The sequence below is a fragment of the Bos indicus genome, chromosome 7 (genome assembly GCF_029378745.1).
Source record: "Bos indicus isolate NIAB-ARS_2022 breed Sahiwal x Tharparkar chromosome 7, NIAB-ARS_B.indTharparkar_mat_pri_1.0, whole genome shotgun sequence".
Lineage (NCBI taxonomy): Eukaryota > Metazoa > Chordata > Mammalia > Artiodactyla > Bovidae > Bos > Bos indicus.
Genome location: NC_091766.1, coordinates 58,991,440 through 59,011,366, shown reverse-complemented (window position 1 = coordinate 59,011,366; position 19,927 = coordinate 58,991,440). Strand labels below are relative to the sequence as shown.

The window sequence follows — 19,927 nt, the reverse complement described above, 5'->3', positions numbered from 1 at the left end:
TGAGTTGGTGATGCCAACCAACCATCTCATCCTCTGTTGTCCCCTGCCCTCAGTCTTTCCCAGCATCAGGGTCTTTTTCAATGAGTCAGATCTTTGCATCAGGTGGCCCAAAAATTGGGGTTTCAGCTTCAGCATCAGTCCTTCCAGTGAACACCCAGGACTGATCTCCTTTAGGATGATGAACTGGTTGAATCTCCTTGCAGTCCAGGGGATTCTCAAGAGTCTTCTCCAACACCACAGTTCAAAAGCATCAATTCTTTGGTGCTCAGCTCTCTTTATAGTCTAACTCATGGTCATCCATGCTTGACCACTAGAAAAACCATAGCCTTGACTAGACGGACCTTTGTTGATGAAGTAATGTCTCTGCTTTTCAATATGCTATCTAGGTTGGTCATAACTTTCCTTCCAAAGAGTAAGTGTCTTTTAATTTCATGGCTGCAATCACCATCTACAGTGATTTTGGAGACCCAAAAAATAAAGTCAGACAGTTTCCACTGTTTCCCCATCTATCTGCCATGAAGTGATGGGACCAGATGCCATGATCTTAGTTTTCTGAACGTTGAGCTTTAAGCCAACTTTTTCACTCTCCTCTTTCACTTTCATCAAGAGGTTCTTTAGTTCTTCTTCACTATCTGCCATAAGGGTGGTGTCATCTGCATATCTGAGGCTATTGATATTTCTCCCAGCAATCTTGATTCCAGCTTGTGCTTCCTCCAGCCCAGCATTTCTCATGATGTGCTCTGCATATACGTTAAATAAAAGTGAAAGTGAAGTCATTCAGTCGTGTTCAACTCTTTGTGACCCCATGGACTGTAGCCTACCAGGCTCTTCCATCCATGGGATTTTCCAGGCAAGAATACTGGAGTGGGTTGCCATTTCCTTCTCCAGATCTTCCTGACCCAGGGATTAAACCTGGGTCTCCCACATTGTAGGCAGACTCTTTACCATCTGAGCCACCAGGGAAGTCCAAGTTAAATAAACAGGGTGATAATATACTGGCTTGACATACTCCTTTCCCTATTTGGAACAAGTCTGCTGTTCCATGTCCAGTTCTAACTGTTGCTTCCTAATCTGCATACAGGTTTCTCAAGAGGCAGGTCAGGTGGTCTGGTATTCCCATCTCTTTCAGAATATTCCACAGTTTATTGTGATCCACACAGTCAAAGGCTTTGGCATCGTCAATAAAGCAGAAATAGATGTTTTTCTGAAACTCTCTTGCTTTTTCGATGATCCGTCAGATGTTGGCAATTTAATCTCTGGTTCCTCTGCCTTTTCTAAAACCAGCTTGAACATCTGGAAGTTCATGGTTCACGTATTGCTGAAGCCTGGCTTGGAGAATTTCAAGGATAGTGAAGTATACTAGCATGTGAGATGAGTGCAATTGTGCAGTAGTTTGAGCATTCTTTGGCATCGCCATTCTTTGGGATTGGGATGAAAACTGACCTTTTCCAGGCCTGTGGCCACTGCTGAGTTTTCCAAAAAAATGCTGGCATATTGACTGCAGGACTTTCACAGTATCATCTTTCAGGATTTGAAATAACTCAACTGGAATTCCATCACCTCCACTAGCTTTGTTCATAGTGATGCTTTCTAAGGCCCATCTGACTTCACATTCCAGGATGTGAATGGCTCTAGGTGAGTGATCACACCATCATGATTATCTGGGTCATGAAGATCTTTTTTTGTACAGTTCTTCTGTGTATTCTTGCCACCTCTTCTTAATATCTTCTGCTTCTGTTAGGTCCATACCACTTCTGTCCTTTATTGAGCCCATCTTTACATGAAATGTTGCCTTGGTATCTCCAATTTTCTTGAAGAGATCTCTAATCTTTCCCATTCTATTGTTTTCCTCTATTTCTTTGCACTGATTGCTGAGGACGCCTTTCTTATCTCTCCTTTCTATTCTTTGGAACTCTGCATTCAAATGGGTATATCTTTCCTTTTTTCCTTTGCTTTTCACTTCCCTTCTTTTCACAGCTATTTGTAAGGCCTCCTCAGACAGCCATTTTACTTTTTGGCATTTATTTTTCTGGGGGGATGATCTTGCTCCCTGTCTCCTATACAATGTCATGAACCTCCATCTATAGTTCATCAGGCACTCTGTCTATCAGATCTAGTCCCTTAAATCTATTTCTCTCTTCCACTGTATAGTCATAAAGGATTTGATTTAGGTCATACCTGAATGGTCTAGTTCTTTTCTCCACTTTCTTCAATTTAATTTTTAATTTGGCAATAAGGAGTTCATGATTTGAGCCACAGTCAGCTCCCGGTCTTGTTTTTGCTGACTGTATAGAACTTATCCATCTTTGGCTGCAAAGAATATAATCAATCTGATTTCGGTGTCGACCATCTGGTGATGTGAGGTTTGGTGAGACTCTATTACTTTTCCAAAGTCATATAGGCTGTAAGCAGTGGTTGTTGAAAATGCTAACAGTCAGTACAAATAGAGGCAGTTAAATCCAGAGCCCAAACTCCAAACTACCACACATTGTAGTGACCATACTATCTACACCTATAACTAACTTATCTCAGACACTCCTTGCAATAGACTGAACCGTGTCCCTCCAAAATTCATATTTTTAAGTCTTAATCAACCCCTAGTATTTCAGAACATGACTGCATTTAAGAAAAAAAATCCTTTCATAAGATGATCATGTTAAAAATGAGGCCATTAGGGTTGAGCCCTAACCCAACTGATTGGTGCCCTTATAAGAAGAAATTTGGACACAGACTTGGGGGATGCCTGTGCACAGGGACTTACCCCAGGCCACATGGTTTGTACGTGGTCAAGATGGAGCTCATGTCTAGGTTTTAAGACTTAAAATTTTGTTCTAAAAGCAGCAAGTTAAATAGTACAAACCATTGTGTCATATCACAATTCTGATTCATTAGACAGAAAAAAGGATTAATAAATTAGAGAATTTTCAAGTATGGGACTAAATTACCAAACTGTAGTTTTAAAAAGTTTTAAATGTAAGTCCAAAGTTAGGTGTTATGGTATTCCAATGGATTCCATAATATTGCCCACATGAATACAACACATAACCACTCAGTTCAGTTCAGTCGCTCAGTCGTGTCTGACTCTTTGCGACCCCATGAATTGCAGCACGCCAGGCCTCCCTGTCCATCACCAACTCCCGGAGTTCACTCAAACTCATGTCCATCTTGTCAGTGATGCCATCCAGCCATCCCATCCTCTGTTGTCCCCTTCTCCTCCTGCCTCCAATACCTCCCAGCATCAGGGCCTTTTCCAATGAGTCAACTCTTCGCATGAGGTAGACAAAGTATTGGAGTTTCAGCTTTGGCATCAGTCCTTCCAAAGAACACCTAGGACTGATCTCCTTTAGAGTGGACTGGTTGGATCTCCTTGCAGTCTAAGGGATTCTCAAGAGTCTTCTCCAACACCACAGTTCAAAAGCATCAATTCTTCAGCGCTCAGCCTTCTTCACAGTCCAACTCTCACATCCATACATGACCACTGTGGAAAAACCATAGCCTTGGCTAGATGGACATTTGTTGGCAAAGTAATATCTCTGCTTTTGAATATCCTATCTAGGTTGGTCATAACTTTCCTTCCAAGGAGTAAGTGTCTTCTAATTTCATGGCTGCAATCACCAACTGCAGTGATTTTGGAGCCCCCCAAAATAGTCTGCCACTGTTTCCACTGTTTCCCCATCTATTTCCCATGAAGTAATGAGACCAGATGCCATGATCTTAGTTTTCTGAATGTTGAGCTTTGTTTTAAGCCAACTTCTTCACTCTCCACTTTCACTTTCATCAAGAGGCTTTTTAGTTCCTCTTCACTTTCTGCCATAAGGGTGGTGTCATCTGCATATCTGAGGTTATTGATATTTCTCCTGGCAATCTTGATTCCAGCTTGTGCTTCTTCCAGCCCAGCTTTCTCATGATGTCCTCTGCATATAAGTTAAATAAGCAGGGTGACGATATACAGCCTTGATGTACTCCTTTTCCTATTTGGAACCAGTCTGTTGTTCCATGTCCAGTTCTAACTGTTGCTTCCTGACCTGCATACAGATTTCTCAAGAGGCAGGTCAGGTGGTCTGGTATTCCCATCTCTTTAAGAATAAATGCCTACATTTATTTGATATCATTTGAGAGCCCAGTGTTATACTTGTGAATAAAAGATACGGTTTCTAATCTCTAAGAAAATATAGTCTAATTGAAAAAATAGAAATTAATCATACAAATCACTGTTCACCTGAATCTGTGAAAATCTTTTTAAAAGGGTGTCCATTGAGTCAAACTAGCATAAAATAAGATATCTGACCTCTAGAAGGGGGTTCCCTGATGATAATCTCAATTCTAAAAAATAAGCTGGAGTAAAAAGGTATATAGACTTCATCCATATGAAAAATTCAGTAAATCAAAATGGATCATTCCTTGTAAAAAAATAAACTTATGGTTATTAGAGAGTAAGGGGCAAGGAGGTATAAATTGGGAGAATGAGATCGACCTAAACACACTACTACATATAAAATAGATAACTCATAAGGACCAACTGTATAGAATAGAGAACTCTACTCAATACTCTGTTATGGCCTATCTGGAAAAAGAATCTTAAAAACAAGTGGTTATATGTATATGTATAAATGATTCACTTGGCTGTACACTTAAAATTAACATAACATTATAAATCAAGTATACTCCAATATTTTTTTGTTTTAAATAATGAATCACTCCTTAAATAATGAAGAAAGCCAACATTGTGCTTTAGTAAATTCTTTTATCTGAATTTTTAGCTTCCACTATATCACTAACAAACACTAAAAATGTTAGCTAACTAACAGTCTTTTGGGGGCAGGAGTTGAGTCTAAAAGTGAATGTAGAAATCACTTTGCATTTAGTGGGGTTTTGTTTCTTTTGAGTGACACCTCCTACATGATGTTAATGCATTGCATCACCAAGTCCTTACTATAAAACACCTCTATTTAAGAAAGTATTTTCCAGAAAGTAATTTTAATATTTCTGAGCAAGAAGTTGTATGTAGTGAACATTTATCTATATACACAGCCTTGGATTAGCCTACCGTATAAGATAAGATTATTTTTCTTTCACTTCTAGACAGAAAATACTACTTATGCTTCTGAGAAGTATTATAAAAGGGTATAGGAAATTATTTCAGAACTCTATGCACTTACTAGCATTAATAAAGGCATTTACATTATTGTACTTACAGAGCAATTTTGTATAAGATTTTATAATATAATAATAATATTTATAGAATAACACAGTACAATAAGGATGTTGCCAGGTGACTCAGTAGTAAAGAATCCACCTGCCAAGTAGGAAATGTAGGTTCAATGCCTGCATCAGCAAGTTCCCATGGAGGAAGAAATGGCAACCCACTCTGGTATTCTGGCCTGGGAAATCCCATGGACAGAGGAGCCTGGCATGCTACAGCCCATGGGCTCACAAAGAGTCAGACATGACTCAGAGAATAAATAATAACAACAATAGTACAATACCGATTTGTACATAACATGTATATATAGAAATATTTATATACTGTCTATATTTTATATACCTGATCCTCACATTAACTCTTTCAGATAAGCAGATAATGTCTTATTTCCACTCATAGTCAGTAAAACTGAAAATAAGCCCAGTTGAATGATTTCCCTCATGTCTATTAGCCATAAAAGGAATCACTGTCAGGAATTCAAGTCTCCTAATATCCATATATATATATACATTCTGATATATATTTTTTTATACTCTCCCATGAGGTCTAAACACCAATTCAGAGAGATTAGGATAAGAAAGAAGAAAACATGAAAAGAGTACAAAAGAGAGGCAGGTATTCAGAAAGAAAATAAAGAGAAGGACACCAAGTACACTGAAAGAGAGAAATAATTCAATTTGAACCAATCTTGGTGATGAAGGGCAAATATTAACATGTCAAATGCTTTCCAAATTACAATTTTTAAAGATTTTTTTGATGCGGACCATTTTGAAGGTCTTCATTGTTACAACATTGTTTCTGTTTTATGTTTCTGGGTTTTTTTTTTTTTTGCCACTTGGCATGTGGGATCTTAGCTCTCTGACCAGGGATTGAACCTGCACCCCCTACATTGAAGGGTGAAGTCCTAAACCACTGGACCACCAGAGAAGTCCCACAAATTAAAACTTTTAATACATATTCTCATTTGGGCCTCAAGATCAACTTTTGAGCAGGCTGGACCTACATTATTCTTAACATTCTCATTTTAGCAAAACTTACAGATACAGTAACTTTCTCAAAGATACAAACAGTAAGTGTTGAAAGCTGGAGTTCAACAGAAGTCTGTTCAATCAAGATTCCATCGCCTTTTCCCTATGCCCTTAGACTTTTCTAACCCTGTGAAAGATGTTTCAAGGTACAGCTTTCATAATTTCATTAGAAAGGAAATGATGAGAAGGCAAATAAGAAAACGAAATACCTATTTTATTCTCTGAAAAGAGAAACAAAAAATTAATATGTATGCTAAGAGTTGCTAAGTCACTCAGTCATATCCGACTCTTTGGGACCCTATGGACGGTAGCTCACCAAGCTCTTTTGTTCATGGGATTCTCCAGGCAAGAATACTGGAATGGGTTGCCATTTCCTCTTCCAGGGAATCTTCCCAACCCACAGATCGAACCCGTGTCCCTTACGTCTCCTGCATTGGCATGCAGGTTCTTTACCACTAGCACCACCCGGGAAGCTCATGCTAAAGGATACACCAGGGGTTTTGTCTTTTATTTTGTTTTAATGATAAGATTTCTGTTTCTGGCCAAGATACAGGAACAAGGAAAGGAGGTTTCCTCCCCCTGAAATAATTTTTTTTAATTAGGATAAAAACTACATTAAACAATAGTTTTCTGATACTGGATATTAGATAATGCAGGTCATGATCCCTGGGAGTGAGAATAAAACCCCAGTTAGATCTACATTGCCACAGTTTACTGTCTATAGTTTCTAGGCTGTTGCATAGAGAAAACACAGATAGAGCACAACAATCTCCCTGAGATGAGGATAGAAAGCTGAGAGTTGGGGAGACCAAGAGAACTAAAATTTACGTGGCATGGTACCAAGAGGAGAGAACTTCAAGGAGAGATTTGTAGCAAATTACCCACCTAGAGTCTTCAAATGAGTGATAATAAATAATTCTACATGAGAAAACTACTCAAGGCTGGGGGAAAAAATCACCCTAAGAAGTAGAGGGAATAATATTCGGGTTTAAACAGGAGAGGAGATGGCTTGTGTTCCCACCAATAAAATGGGGGAAAAATATGTCATTCGGTTAGAAATCTGAGAAGGTATTTCTCTAGTAGGGGGACAAAATAATCCACAAAAGGCTGTTCTGCTTCTACCTAACAAAGCTTAAAAGCAAGGCTAGACATTATCTAAGTATTTTCAAGTAACTTTACTATGTTCCAGAACCAACTTCAAGGACATTTAGAGGAAAGAAAAATATGCATCACCTAACAAAGTAAACAGAAAATGACTAGCATACAATCCAAAATTACCACAGACAGACCAAGAAACAGGAAATGGAATTCACGTTAAGAAGGAAAATTCAACCCAAAGAATTGGCTGAACTCATGATCCCAGCAAAGTAATAGGAACTGGAGATATACTTCTGCAGTTACTGCAGAACTTACTACACTTCTGTAGTAAGCCAACAAATAAAAACAAACACATAAAATAGATGAAACAATGGTTTTCAAGATACTGAACAGCAGTCTCTTGAAATGGAGACAAGTGACCCATGATAAACAGATAGTAAACAAACAAGGTGAACCTTAAAATTGCCCCAGCTTACTGTCCTTAGAAAATTTACAGGTCACAGAGAACGGAGGAGAAACTCAGGTACAGCCATGCAGACCCTGTGTTAAGGAGACAGCTCAGACTCCAGGAAGGTGAAGTCAGTTGAAATTTATCAAAACAGAATATTGGAGATGAGAGAGCTGATCAGTGGAAACCCTAAAAATATGAATAACCCTAAGGATTCCACAGAATTCTGATCACCAAACACATGTGAGTAACTACTCAAGATCAAAGAAAGGTCCATCTGAAATGATTAAAGAGAACACTACCCTATGTTTATACAGGATCAGGACTAGTACCTGTTCCTATCAACCACACTGGAAAAATCTCAAAATTCATAAGGCAACTCAACCCTACTGGACAGAATACTCAAAAGGGCTGTGTCACAGTAGTAGGTGATAATTAGCTGTAGTGTGAATATTTCTCCCCTCTTACCTAACAAATGGTAATAACAAGACCCAAAAGAATTCAGTTTTCAATGAACAGAACTGTATCTGAGAACAAAATTAAAAATTATTTACAGAAATAAAAAATCATTCTCTACTCAATAATATAAAACTATGTCTGGTATTCAATAAAAATTACCAAGCATGCTAAAGAAGCAAGAAAACAGTGAGGAGAAAAATCAATCAATTAAAACTAACTCAAAACTGTCACAGATGTTGTAATTATCAGACAAGGACAACAAAACAGTTATAACCATGCTCCATATTTTTGAAAATATAAAGAAGAGACATGGAAGATACAAATTACAAAAAAATAAAAATTGGACCTTGGAGTACAAAATTTAAAATATACTACATATGATTAATGGTAAATTGGATGTCATCAAAAAAAGATTAATTATATAAAGACATATGATATAAATGATGCAAAATAAAACACAGAGGAAAAAGATAAGAACATCAGTGGTCTGTGGGACAACTAATATAAGAAGACGGATAGAAATTTAACTAGAGTTCTCAAAAGTTGGCCTGGGAAAGCAGAAAAAATATTTGAAGTAATAATGGCCCCAAATTTTCCACACTATAAACCAACAGGTCAAGAATCTTAATGAACTCTAAATATAAGAAACAGAAAGGACCCATATCAAGGCATATCATTAGCAAGTTGCTCAAAAACAGTGAGGAAGTCTTAATAGCAACTACAGGGCCAGAGGGTGGGTGTAGAAAGGCTGTTATATATAGAATAATAAAGACTAGGAGAATGACAGTTTTTCTCTTTGGAAATAGCACAAGTAAAAACACAGTGAAGCAACATCTTTAAAGATCTTTAAAGCATGAAAGAAAATACTATCAATCTAGGACTCTGTGCCCAATAAAAACATCTTTTAAAAATGATGGTGAAATAAAGACTTTTTCACATACATAAAAGTTGAAAGAATTCATCCCTTACTGCATACCTTTACTAAAAGAAATGTTAAAGGTAGATTTTCAGGCAAGAGAAAAATACATATCACATGAAAATATGGATCTATACAAAGGAAAGAATATCATTAGAAAGAGTAACTACATGGGGAAATGTATAAGAATTTTTCTTATTATTTACAACTCTTTTAAAAACAACTGCTTTAATAATAAAAAACTAAAAATCTATACATGATAATAAATTAACAAAGGAGATGCAATGAAATCATAAAATACTTGATTAATTCAAAAGCAGAAAAAAGGATAAAGGTAGTAAGAAAACAGATGGGACCAATAGGAAACATAAAGATGGCAGACTCAATAATCTATATTTAAATCTATATATTTTATTAAAATATATATTAAATGTAAATATGTTTTATATAAAATTTCAAGGAAGATCAAACCAGTCAATCCTAAAGGAAATCAACTCTGAATATTCATGGGAAGGACTGTTGCTAAAGCTCCAATACTATGGCCACCTGATGCAAAGAGCCGACTCATTGGAAGAGACCCAGATGCTGGGATGGATTACAGCAGGAGGAGAAGAGGGTGGCAGAGGATGAGATGGTTAGATAGCATCACCAACTCAATAGACATGAATTTGAACAAACTCCGGGAGATAGTGAAGGACAAGAAAGCCTGGTGTTTCGCAGACCATGGAGTTACAAAGAGTAGGAGACGACTTAGTGACTGAACAACACAAAGTGTATTACACATAAAATATGTGTGTTATATGTAAGCGTGTAAATTGAAAGACAGATTGTCAAATTAGATGAAGAAGGAAAATCCAGCTATTTGCTGCTTTCAAGAAATGCACTTTAAATATAAAGATGCAGCTGCTGCTGCTGCTAAGTCGCTTCAGTCGTGTCTGACTCTGTGCGACCCCATAGACGGCAGCCCACCAGGCTCCCCCGTCCCTGGGATTCTCCAGACAAGAGCACTGGAGTGAGTTGCCATTTCTTTCTGCAATGCATGAAAGTGAAAAGTGAAAGTGAAGTCGCTCAGTCGTGCCCGACTTTTAGCGACCCCATGGACTGCCGCCTACCAGGCTTCTCCGTCCATGGGATTTTCCAGGCAAGAGTACTGGAGTGGGGCGCCATTGCCTTCTCTGAAATATAAAGATAGAAATAGGTTGAAAGTAAAAAGATGATTAACATTAATCAAAAGAAAGCTTGATTGGCTATATGAATATCAGAAAATGTAGATTTCAGAGCAAAGAATATTACCAGGGATAAGGAGAATCATTTCAAGATGACAAAGAGATCAGTTTACCAAAGACGACTCTCTTCCCACTCTTAATGTTTGTACCTAACAAAGGAGACCTAGACTTACAAAAATTACATGAGAGAATATTTCTTATTGTTTCATTAGCTGAAAACTATTCATATGTTTATAAATCATAGTATCTGTTTATAACTCACTTTAAGACAGAATTGTTACCCATTGGCATTTTGAATACTTAGGAAAGTCTTGAAATTCCTTATGATCAAGTAGAAAAAAAAAAATTTACTCCATGTAACCCAAGAGAGTAAAGCTAGAATCTGAGGCTGTTATGACTCCACTGAAAGGGAAATCTCTCTAGCAATGAAATCTGTCCAGAAATAAAGCAGGTGGTTGTCTTAGAGAGATTGTCTTTTACACCAGAGATGGCAGAAAAACCACAATTAACACTTAGGAGATCACATGCATGGGCTGCTACTATTTGAGCCTGGGTAGAATAAGTGGATTTTAAACTATAAAATTTGAATGCTATATAGAAACCTATGTAGAAATTAACTAGAAACAATGGGGTTGGTATAGGATTAAGAAAGCATTCAACATAGAGATTTGAAATTAAGCATTTTTCTCTTGGATCCTTATATATAAGGATACTAATGCCAACCAAAATTTTAGATCAATATTAATTTGTAGGCATCATGTTGAATTTTATTAATTGAAAGCTTGAAAATCATAGTTGCTGGAAGAATAAAAATATTAAAAAAATTTTTTCTGCATTAAGGAATCTAGCACCCTGGTAAGGAAGCCAATACTTACCTCAGAAATGATTCAACAGAACATAAAATATTAACGTGTCATAAAAGAAGTACAAGTGAAGTGTCCAGGAAAGATACATTATTTCTATCTGGAAGACAGCAGTGGGCCTTGAGGATTAAGAATATTTGAACATGTGGGGATGGTAATGTAACTGATTTTTCAGCAGAATGATGCACACAAAATTCCAGGAGCAAAATAATGTGGGGTCTCTATGAAAGAATATGTAGTACTCCTTTTGACTGTGTTGATATATGAGAAAGGAAAGAGCAGAAAGTAACTTTAGAAGAGTGGGATGCCAGAATGACTAAAATAAACAACAGTGACCATAGAATGCTGGCAAGTGTTTGGAGAAACCAGATCTCTCATATGTTTCTGGTAGGAATGTAAAATGGTGCAGCCGCTCTGGAAAGTAAGTTGGCAGCTGCTTACAAAACTAAACATATACTAATTATACTACCCAGTAATTGCACTCCTGGGCAATTATCCCAGAAAAATGAAAACTTACATCCACACAAAAACCTGCAGTAGCTTTATTTATAATATCTCCAAATTGGAAACAACTACAATGTCCCTCAATAGGTGAATGGTTAAACAAACTTTGGGCTTCCCTCGTAGCTCAGTGATAAAGAATCTGTCTGCCAATGCAAGAGACGCAAATCTGATTCCTGGGTCAGTTGAGAAGATCCCCTGGAGCAGGAAATGGCAACCCACTCCAGTATTCTTGCCTGGGAAATGCCATGGACAGAGGAGCCTGGCAGGCTATAGTCCATGCGATTGCAACAAGTTGGAATACAACTAAAGCAACTGAGCATCTAAACAAATTTTAGTACATTGAGCCATGGAATCCTATTCAGCAATAAAAAGGAATCAATTATGTATACATGTAACTACTTGGATGGATTTCAAGGGCATTATTCTAAGTGAAGGAAGGCTATCTCCAAAATGCATATAATGTAGGTCAATTTATATAACATTCAAAATTACAGACATGGAAAACAGATTGTCAGAGGTGAAGGATGGCTGTTGGAGAGGGAATGGAGTATATGGATGGACTCTACTGAAGTAGCACGAGGGAAATCTTTGTGGTGATGGAAAATCCTATATCCTGATTGATGACACAACTATGCATTCAATAAAATAACATGGAACCACTCAGATACATTTCATCAAAGTAAAATTCCTAGTTTTGCTTTTATACTATAATTATGTAAGATTTCATTATGGGGGACACTGGGTAAAGAATATACAGGACTTCTTCGTATGGTACTATCTTAGCAAAATTCCAAAAAAAAAGGTTTTAAAACATGTAGATTACAAAATCCTTTTTTTCTATAAAGCTAACCATATACTTATCATTGGACTCAGAAATCTCACTTTTAAGTATTTATTCAAAGGAAAATTAAAATATATGTTCACATAAAACTTAGAATATTTATAGCAATTACGTTCATAATCACTGAGAAACAGACATGATCCAAATGTACATCAGTTGGTGAATGGATTAAAAAAAAAAACTATTGTACATCCTTACAGTGGATTTTTATTCAAGAATAAAAAGAAATGAACTACTCCACCATGGATGAACATTAAGAACATTATTCTAAGTGAAAGAAACTAGATACAAAATTCCATTCATATGACAGTTTTAAAGTGACAAAATTACAAGGGCAGAAATCAGATCAGTGGCTTCCAGGGGCCATGAACCAAAGGACAGGATACAGAATTGACCACAAAGGTGCACGTGAAAATACTCTGTGGTGAAGTGTGTTACACAAGTGACTGTTAATCGTAACTTATGCAAATATACACCCAAAATTTTGAATTTTGTCTTTATAAATTTCACTTCAATAAACTCAACTTTAGCAAAAAAATTGACATTCAATATCATACTATTTCAAAAAATTTACATATATATATATATATATCTCAAGGAAGACAGAAATGGATTTACATGACAGTCCTAACATTTGTTATCTCTGAGTGAATTACCTATGATTTTTCATATTTCTCTTTCATTTTTCTTGTCTGATAAGTTTTTTGCACAAAGTGGGTATTATCTTTAAGAACAAAAATGCTATTTTTAAAAATTAGTTGAGGATTTTTAGGGCAGGATAGGACACAAAGTCATCCAGCTCTCTTGTTTAGTTTACAGATGAAGATATGAGGGTTAAGACAAACAGAATGATTTTTCCTAATTACTTAAATTTAAAGGGTTTACCAGGTGGCTCAATGGTAAAGAATCTGCCTGCCAATGCAGGGGATGAAAGGGATACAGGTTCAATCTCTGGGTCAGGAAGGTCCCCTGGAGAAAGAAATGGCAACCCACTCCATTATTCTTGCCTGGAGAATCCCAAGGACAGAGGAGCCTGGTGGGATACAGTTCATGGGGTCACAAAGCACCATTTGCTAAGACTAACAGAATGATTTTTCCTAATTATTTAAATTTAAAACCACATATCCACAGTACCTTGATCTCCTAAGTGGTATGATCTAACTGCAAATGTCATAATTTATTTTGATAGAGGGGGCAGTTTTCATCCTTCCAGACTCCCGCTTCTTAATGCCAAAGCAAAGTGTTTCAGGATTCCTGGCCGATCTCCCGCAGGTGGATCCCAATACTGTCTGGACAGAGAAGATTAGTTCTCTAACCTGCACCACAGAAGACGAGTAGTTTTTGGAAATGTGTAACTTGCTAGCATATTGATCTCAGCAAACATGATAGGAGAATCATTCACTTTACAGAATTGTTGAGCAGACTGACATGATTTGTGAAAAGGTTAAAACAGCTATTATTATTGGTAGCAGTTCAAGTTATACATGCTGAAGCCTACTTAAAAGTCAATGGAGATATAACTTAGAAATGTTGGCTTTGGAGCAATGCTGCTGCTGCTGCTAAGTTGCTTCAGTTGTGTCCAACTCTGTGCGACTGCATAGACGGTAGCCCACAGGCTCCCTGGTCCCTGGGATTCTCCAGGCAAGAACACTGGAGTGGGTTGCCATTTCCTTCTCCAATGCATGAAAGTGAAGAGTGAAAGTTAAGTCGCTCAGTCATGTTGGATTCTTAGCGACCCCATGGACTGCAGCCTACCAGGTTCCTCCATACATGGGATTTTCCAGGTGAGAGTACTGGAGTGGGGTGCCGTTGCCTTCTCCTGGAGCAATGCTATCTGAATTCAAAAACTGACTTTTTGGCTGTGTGACCAGGGACATTTTTCCTAAACTCTCTGTCTCAATTTCTTAATGACTAACCTGAGAAGTGTTATATGATTGCCATGAGGATTACATGAGGTATTTCATGTAAAGTCTTTAGATGGTACCTGGACTATGGAGAGTGCCCAGTGCTATCTGTTGTTAGAAAGATTTTCTCATTAGGCTGCTGACTACATTGAATTAGAGACCACAACTGGGAAATCCACTTCTGGGTCTTTTAAACTGTTGAAATATTTTGTAGGAAGTGCTAAAAACCAGTGCTTAATTTTAGGTGCACACCTAATAGACTCTGCTTCTGTGAAAAGAAGAGAAGTGAAAAGCAAAGGAAAAAAGGAAAGATATAAGCATCTGAATGCAGAGTTCCAAAGAATAGCAAAGAGAGATAAGAAAGCCTTCCTCAGCAATCAATGCAAAGAAATAGAGGAAAACAACAGAATGGGAAAGATTAGAGATCTCTTCAAGAAAATTAGAGATACCAAGGGAACATTTTATGTAAAGATGGGCTCAATCAAGGACAGAAATGGTAGGGACCTAACAGAAGCAGAAGATATTAAGAAGAGGTGGCAAGAATACACAGGATAACTATACAAAAAAGAACTTCACAACCCAGATAATCACGATGGTGTGATCACTGACCTAGAGCCAGACATCCTGGAATGTGAGGTCAAGTGGGCCTTAGAAAGCATCACTATGAACAAAGTTAGTGGAGGTGATGGAATTCAAGTTGAGCTATTTCAACCTGAAAGATGATGCTGTGAAAGTGTTGCACTCAATATGCCAGCAAATTTGGAAAATTCAGCAGTGGCCACAGGACTGGAAAAGGTCAGTTTTCATTCCAATCCCAAAGAAAGGCAATGCCAAAGAATGCTCAAACTACTGCACAATTGCACTCATCTCACACACTAGTAAAGTAATGCTCAAAATTCTCCAAGCCAGGCTTCAGTAATATGTGAACCATGAACTCTCAGATGTTCAAGCTGGTTTTAGAAAAGGCAGAGGAGCCAGAGATTAAATTGCCAACATCTGACGGATCATCGAAAAAGCAAGAGAGTTCCAGAAGAATATCTATTTTTGCTTTATTGACTATGCCAAAGCCTTTGACTGTGTGGATCACAATAAACTGTGGAAAATTCTGAAAGAGATGTGAATACCAGAACACCTGACCTGCCTCTTGAGAAACCTGTATGCAGGTCAGGAAGCAACAGTTAGAACTGGACATGGAACAACAGACTGGTTCCAAATAGGAAAAGGAGTACGTCAAGGCTGTATATTGTCACCCTTCTTATTTAACTTCTATGCAGAGTACATCATGAGAAACCCTGGGCTGGAAGAAGCACAAGCTGGAATCAAGATTGCCAGGAGAAATATCAATAATCTCAGATATGCAGATGACACTACCCTTATGGCAGAAAGTGAAGAGTAATTAAAAAGCCTGTTGATGAAAGTGAAAGAGGAGAGTGAAAAAGTTGGCTTAAAGCTCAACATTCAGAAAACGAAGATCATGGCATCTGGTCCCATCACTTCATGGGAAATAGATGGAGAAACCGTGGCAGACTTTATTTTTGGGGGCTCCAAAATCACTGCAGATGGTGACTGCAGCCATGAAATTAAAAGACGCTTACTCCTTGGAAGGAAAGTTATGACCAACCTAGATAGCATATTTAAAAGCAGAGACATTATTTTGCCAACAAAGGTCCGTCTAGTCAAGGCTATGGTTTTTCCTGTGGTCATGTATGGATGTGAGAGTTGGACTGTGAAGAAAGCTGAGAGCTAAAGAATTGATGCTTTTGAACTGTGGTGTTGGAGAAGACTCTTGAGAGTCCCTTGGACAGCAAGGAGGTCCAAACAGTCCATCCTAAAGGAGATTAGTCCTGGGTGTTCATTGGAAGGACTGATGCTAAAGCTGAAACTCCAATACTTTGGCCACCGTATGCAAAGAGTTGACTCATTGGAAAAGACCCTGATGCTGGAGGGATTGGGGGCAGGAGGAGAAGGGGACGACAGAGGATGAGATGGCTGGATGGCATCACCGACTTGATGGACATGAGTTTGAGTGAACTCCGGGAGTTGGTGATGGACAGTGAAGCCTGGCGTGCTGTGATTCATGGGGTCGCAAAGAGTTGGACAAGACTGAGTGACTGAACTGAACTGAACTAATAGACTCCAGGTGAGGGGAGTTATTTCCTTCTTGGTACCCCTTGCTTTGGACAACTTATTGTACTCCAGCTGGTATAGTTTTGTAAGGAACTGGGTCACTCTCATGGAACAATAGCCACAAATGCTGGACAGACTGACAGGTCTTCTGAGTCATCAAGAAGCGATACCTTTTCAAATAGTTCAGAAAATCAAACAGCTCACTCTAAGCCCGTAAGTTTTCAAATACTTCACCTGTTGAAAAGAGAGGAAGTGGCTTATTATTCAGCAGGGAATGAGACTGGAGGGAATGCCTTTTCTTTCTGTTACCAGTCTCTTACGCCTTTAGCTCATTTGCAAGTTCATGAATAAAGTCAAAATAGTGTTTGATATGGAATTAGGAAGCCTTTTAATTCCAGTCCTCACTTTTACCCAAAGTGAGGGAGATTAAATTCCTAAATTACTAATGAGGTGAGGCATACTGGGAAATGAACAAAGGGAACAAAAAGAAGGTAGACCAATTAAACTGTACTAATGAAGTGTATTGCTTCACAGAGGATATTTAAGATACTGAAAATACTCTGTATAATCCTATAATGGTGGAAATAGGCATTATACATTTTATACATTTGTCCAAACCCATAGAATGTACACTATCAAGAGTGAGCCCTAATACATGTATATATGTGGCTGAGTCCCTTTGCTGTCCACCTGAAACTATATTGCAATATAAAATTAAAAGTTTTTTTAAAAAAAATACAAAAGTGAACCTGAATGAAGATATAATTAAACAATATAGAAGGAAGGAATTTCTGAGCTATAAGGTGTTAGGAAGAAGCCAGTCACTCTTCTTGGTGAAGACTGGTATTGTGTGCCTCAGCTCCTGTCTTTATCAGGTATTATATATTCACCTACAAGTCTAGCTCGTCACATTTCAAAATCTCAAACAAGTATGTGAGGTTTGGAGAAGAAGAGAGGGAAGCTCTGACACAATTTTTTTTTTTTTTTTGCCTCTAGATGAATGACTATATGCAATTTTTAAATTAAAGTTAGTCCTTAAAAAATACAATTTGTTGTCATCTGGGCGAGGTTGCATTGTAAGATGCCACTGCTGTGAGGGTGACTGGCTGCGGCACCAGGCCAAATCCATTGTGGGTGTGGAGACATCCAGAATAATAAAGTATCACTCCACCCTGTTGTCTTGTCACCTAATTAACTGGTGTGCTCTGAAAACAACTCTTGGGAGTCAAAATAATCTCTCATCTTAGACTTGTGATGCAATGGGAAAATGGCAGCCTACTTAGGGCGGAAATGAAGAACATCCTCTGACGTTGGTTTTCTGGGAAGGGAGGCAAGAGGAGAGAAATGGGCACTGTAATTCCCATGGAAGTTCACTCTTGATTCCTTGCCCACTTGGCCTAGGCTTCTGAGCTCAGCAGAAGGTGCTTGCATAACCCAAACAGCTTGGCCCCAGGCCTCTTCTCCAGGGGTGGAAAAAATTAATATCATCTTAGGGACAAATAAATGCCTTTGTCAGAGTTCAGTTTTTCCTTTCATTTCTCATGGAAGTAAACAGTGAGAGTAGATATGAGGTAAATCCTCTCACCAAAGGAAAAAATACTGAAAACCTTTCAGGTCAGATCCTAACAAGAAAACACACAGCCCTCTTGAGTCTCCAGTCTTTGCAAGAGTTCAATACCCAAAGAACTAGGTGTATTGATATATAAATTTATGAATAGTCACAAATGTGTCATAGTCTTTGAGCAGGAATGGGTCATAGTATATTCTACTATATTAAAATATCTTCATTTTATCAGTAAGGGGAAGCCATAGATTCAAGGACAAATAGCTAGAGACTAGGAGAGCTGAAACCTCATTTCACTTCTCCTGACTCCTAGCTTCATGTAATTTTTCCCAATCACAACTTTTTCACTCACTCATTCATTGCCTGATTTGAGGATTGACTATTCAACACCCTGTATGTCAGGGAATAAACTCAGACTCATAATGGGATTTGACTGCTCATTTACATTTTAAATAGTTTTAATTTATTTTAAGTAGAGGCAGTTTTGCCCCCCGGGGGACACTTAGCAATGTATGGAGATGTTTTTGTTTATCACAATTAGGGATATTCTATGGCCCCTAGCAGAAAGTGACTGGGAATGCTGTTAAACATTCTGAAAGGCACAACTCTCCCCACCCAAACAAAGAATTATCCAATCTAAAATGCCAATAGAGATGTTCAGAGACTATACTCTAGAGCTATTAACCAGGACTAACTACAAAGCTTCATTGATTATCTTGGTGATTATACAGTTGATTCTAGAACAAGGAATTTGGCTATATTCCACAGGGAGTATAATATACTGATAGAAAAGTCAAGTGATACTTATTTTTGAATGTTTTACAGGATTGGCCAATTTCTTATTTCTGATTTTAAAAATAAAATCCTCCCCTGAGTACAGAATATATGAACAAATCTTAAATCCATCAATAACACATTTTTGAGAGAAAGAACCATTAAAAAACATGTAGAATACTGGACATTTTACTTAGGTCTTCTGTTTCCTCCAAGCTTTCCAATCATTACTTTTTCAAAAGCATCTCCAGAGCTGAACTTCTTGTAGATCTAATGTCAAGATCCTTTCCTTCCAAGGATCTTTCATGAGTGACTTTTCACCTTTGATGAAACTTCACCAAGTTACTTACCTAGGGATTCACAGCTGGTCACATACAGAGGTTTATTTGTATTTCTGATCCTTTTCACTGTTAAAGCCATGGTTTACCTTATATTTGCATTCCAAAGGATGCTTTCCTCACTTCCATTCTTTCTGCTTCTTCAGAATTTTCCTAAGTGTTTTCTGTTCTTACTTTGGAGGTGGCAACATTTCTGTCTTTGCTATATGTAATTCAATGTTTAAACAACAGCATTTGTTCAAATATAATCTTGAATATAACGATGCAAGTGAAAAAGTGAAAATGTTAGTCAGTCGTGTCTGACTCACTGCAACCCCATGGACTGCAGTCCGCCTGACTCCTCTGTCCATGGAATTCTCCAGGCAAGAATATTGGAGTGGGTTGCTAGTCCCTTCTCCAGGGAATCTTCTGAATTCAGGGATTCAACCCGGGTCTCCTGCAGGTAAACTGCAGGTAAATTCTTTACTGTCTGAGTCAACAGAGAAGCCTGAATATAACCATAACATACATAATAAATAAAAGTGTTTTGTTTCCAGAGATGGGAGGACTAGTACACTTCACCTAGCCTCCCCCTACATTACAAGTACAGTTGTTCAGTCATTAAGTCCTGTCTAACTCTGCAACCCCATGAACA

At 37.9% G+C, this 19,927-nt stretch overlaps 1 protein-coding gene across 3 annotated transcripts in view; it reads right to left on the bottom strand.

Annotated features, from left to right (window-relative positions):
• The window catches only part of SPINK5 (serine peptidase inhibitor Kazal type 5), a 258,121-nt gene that overhangs the window by 91,335 nt on the left and 146,859 nt on the right, over window positions 1-19,927 (bottom strand). The gene's annotated exons all lie outside the window — the stretch shown is intronic.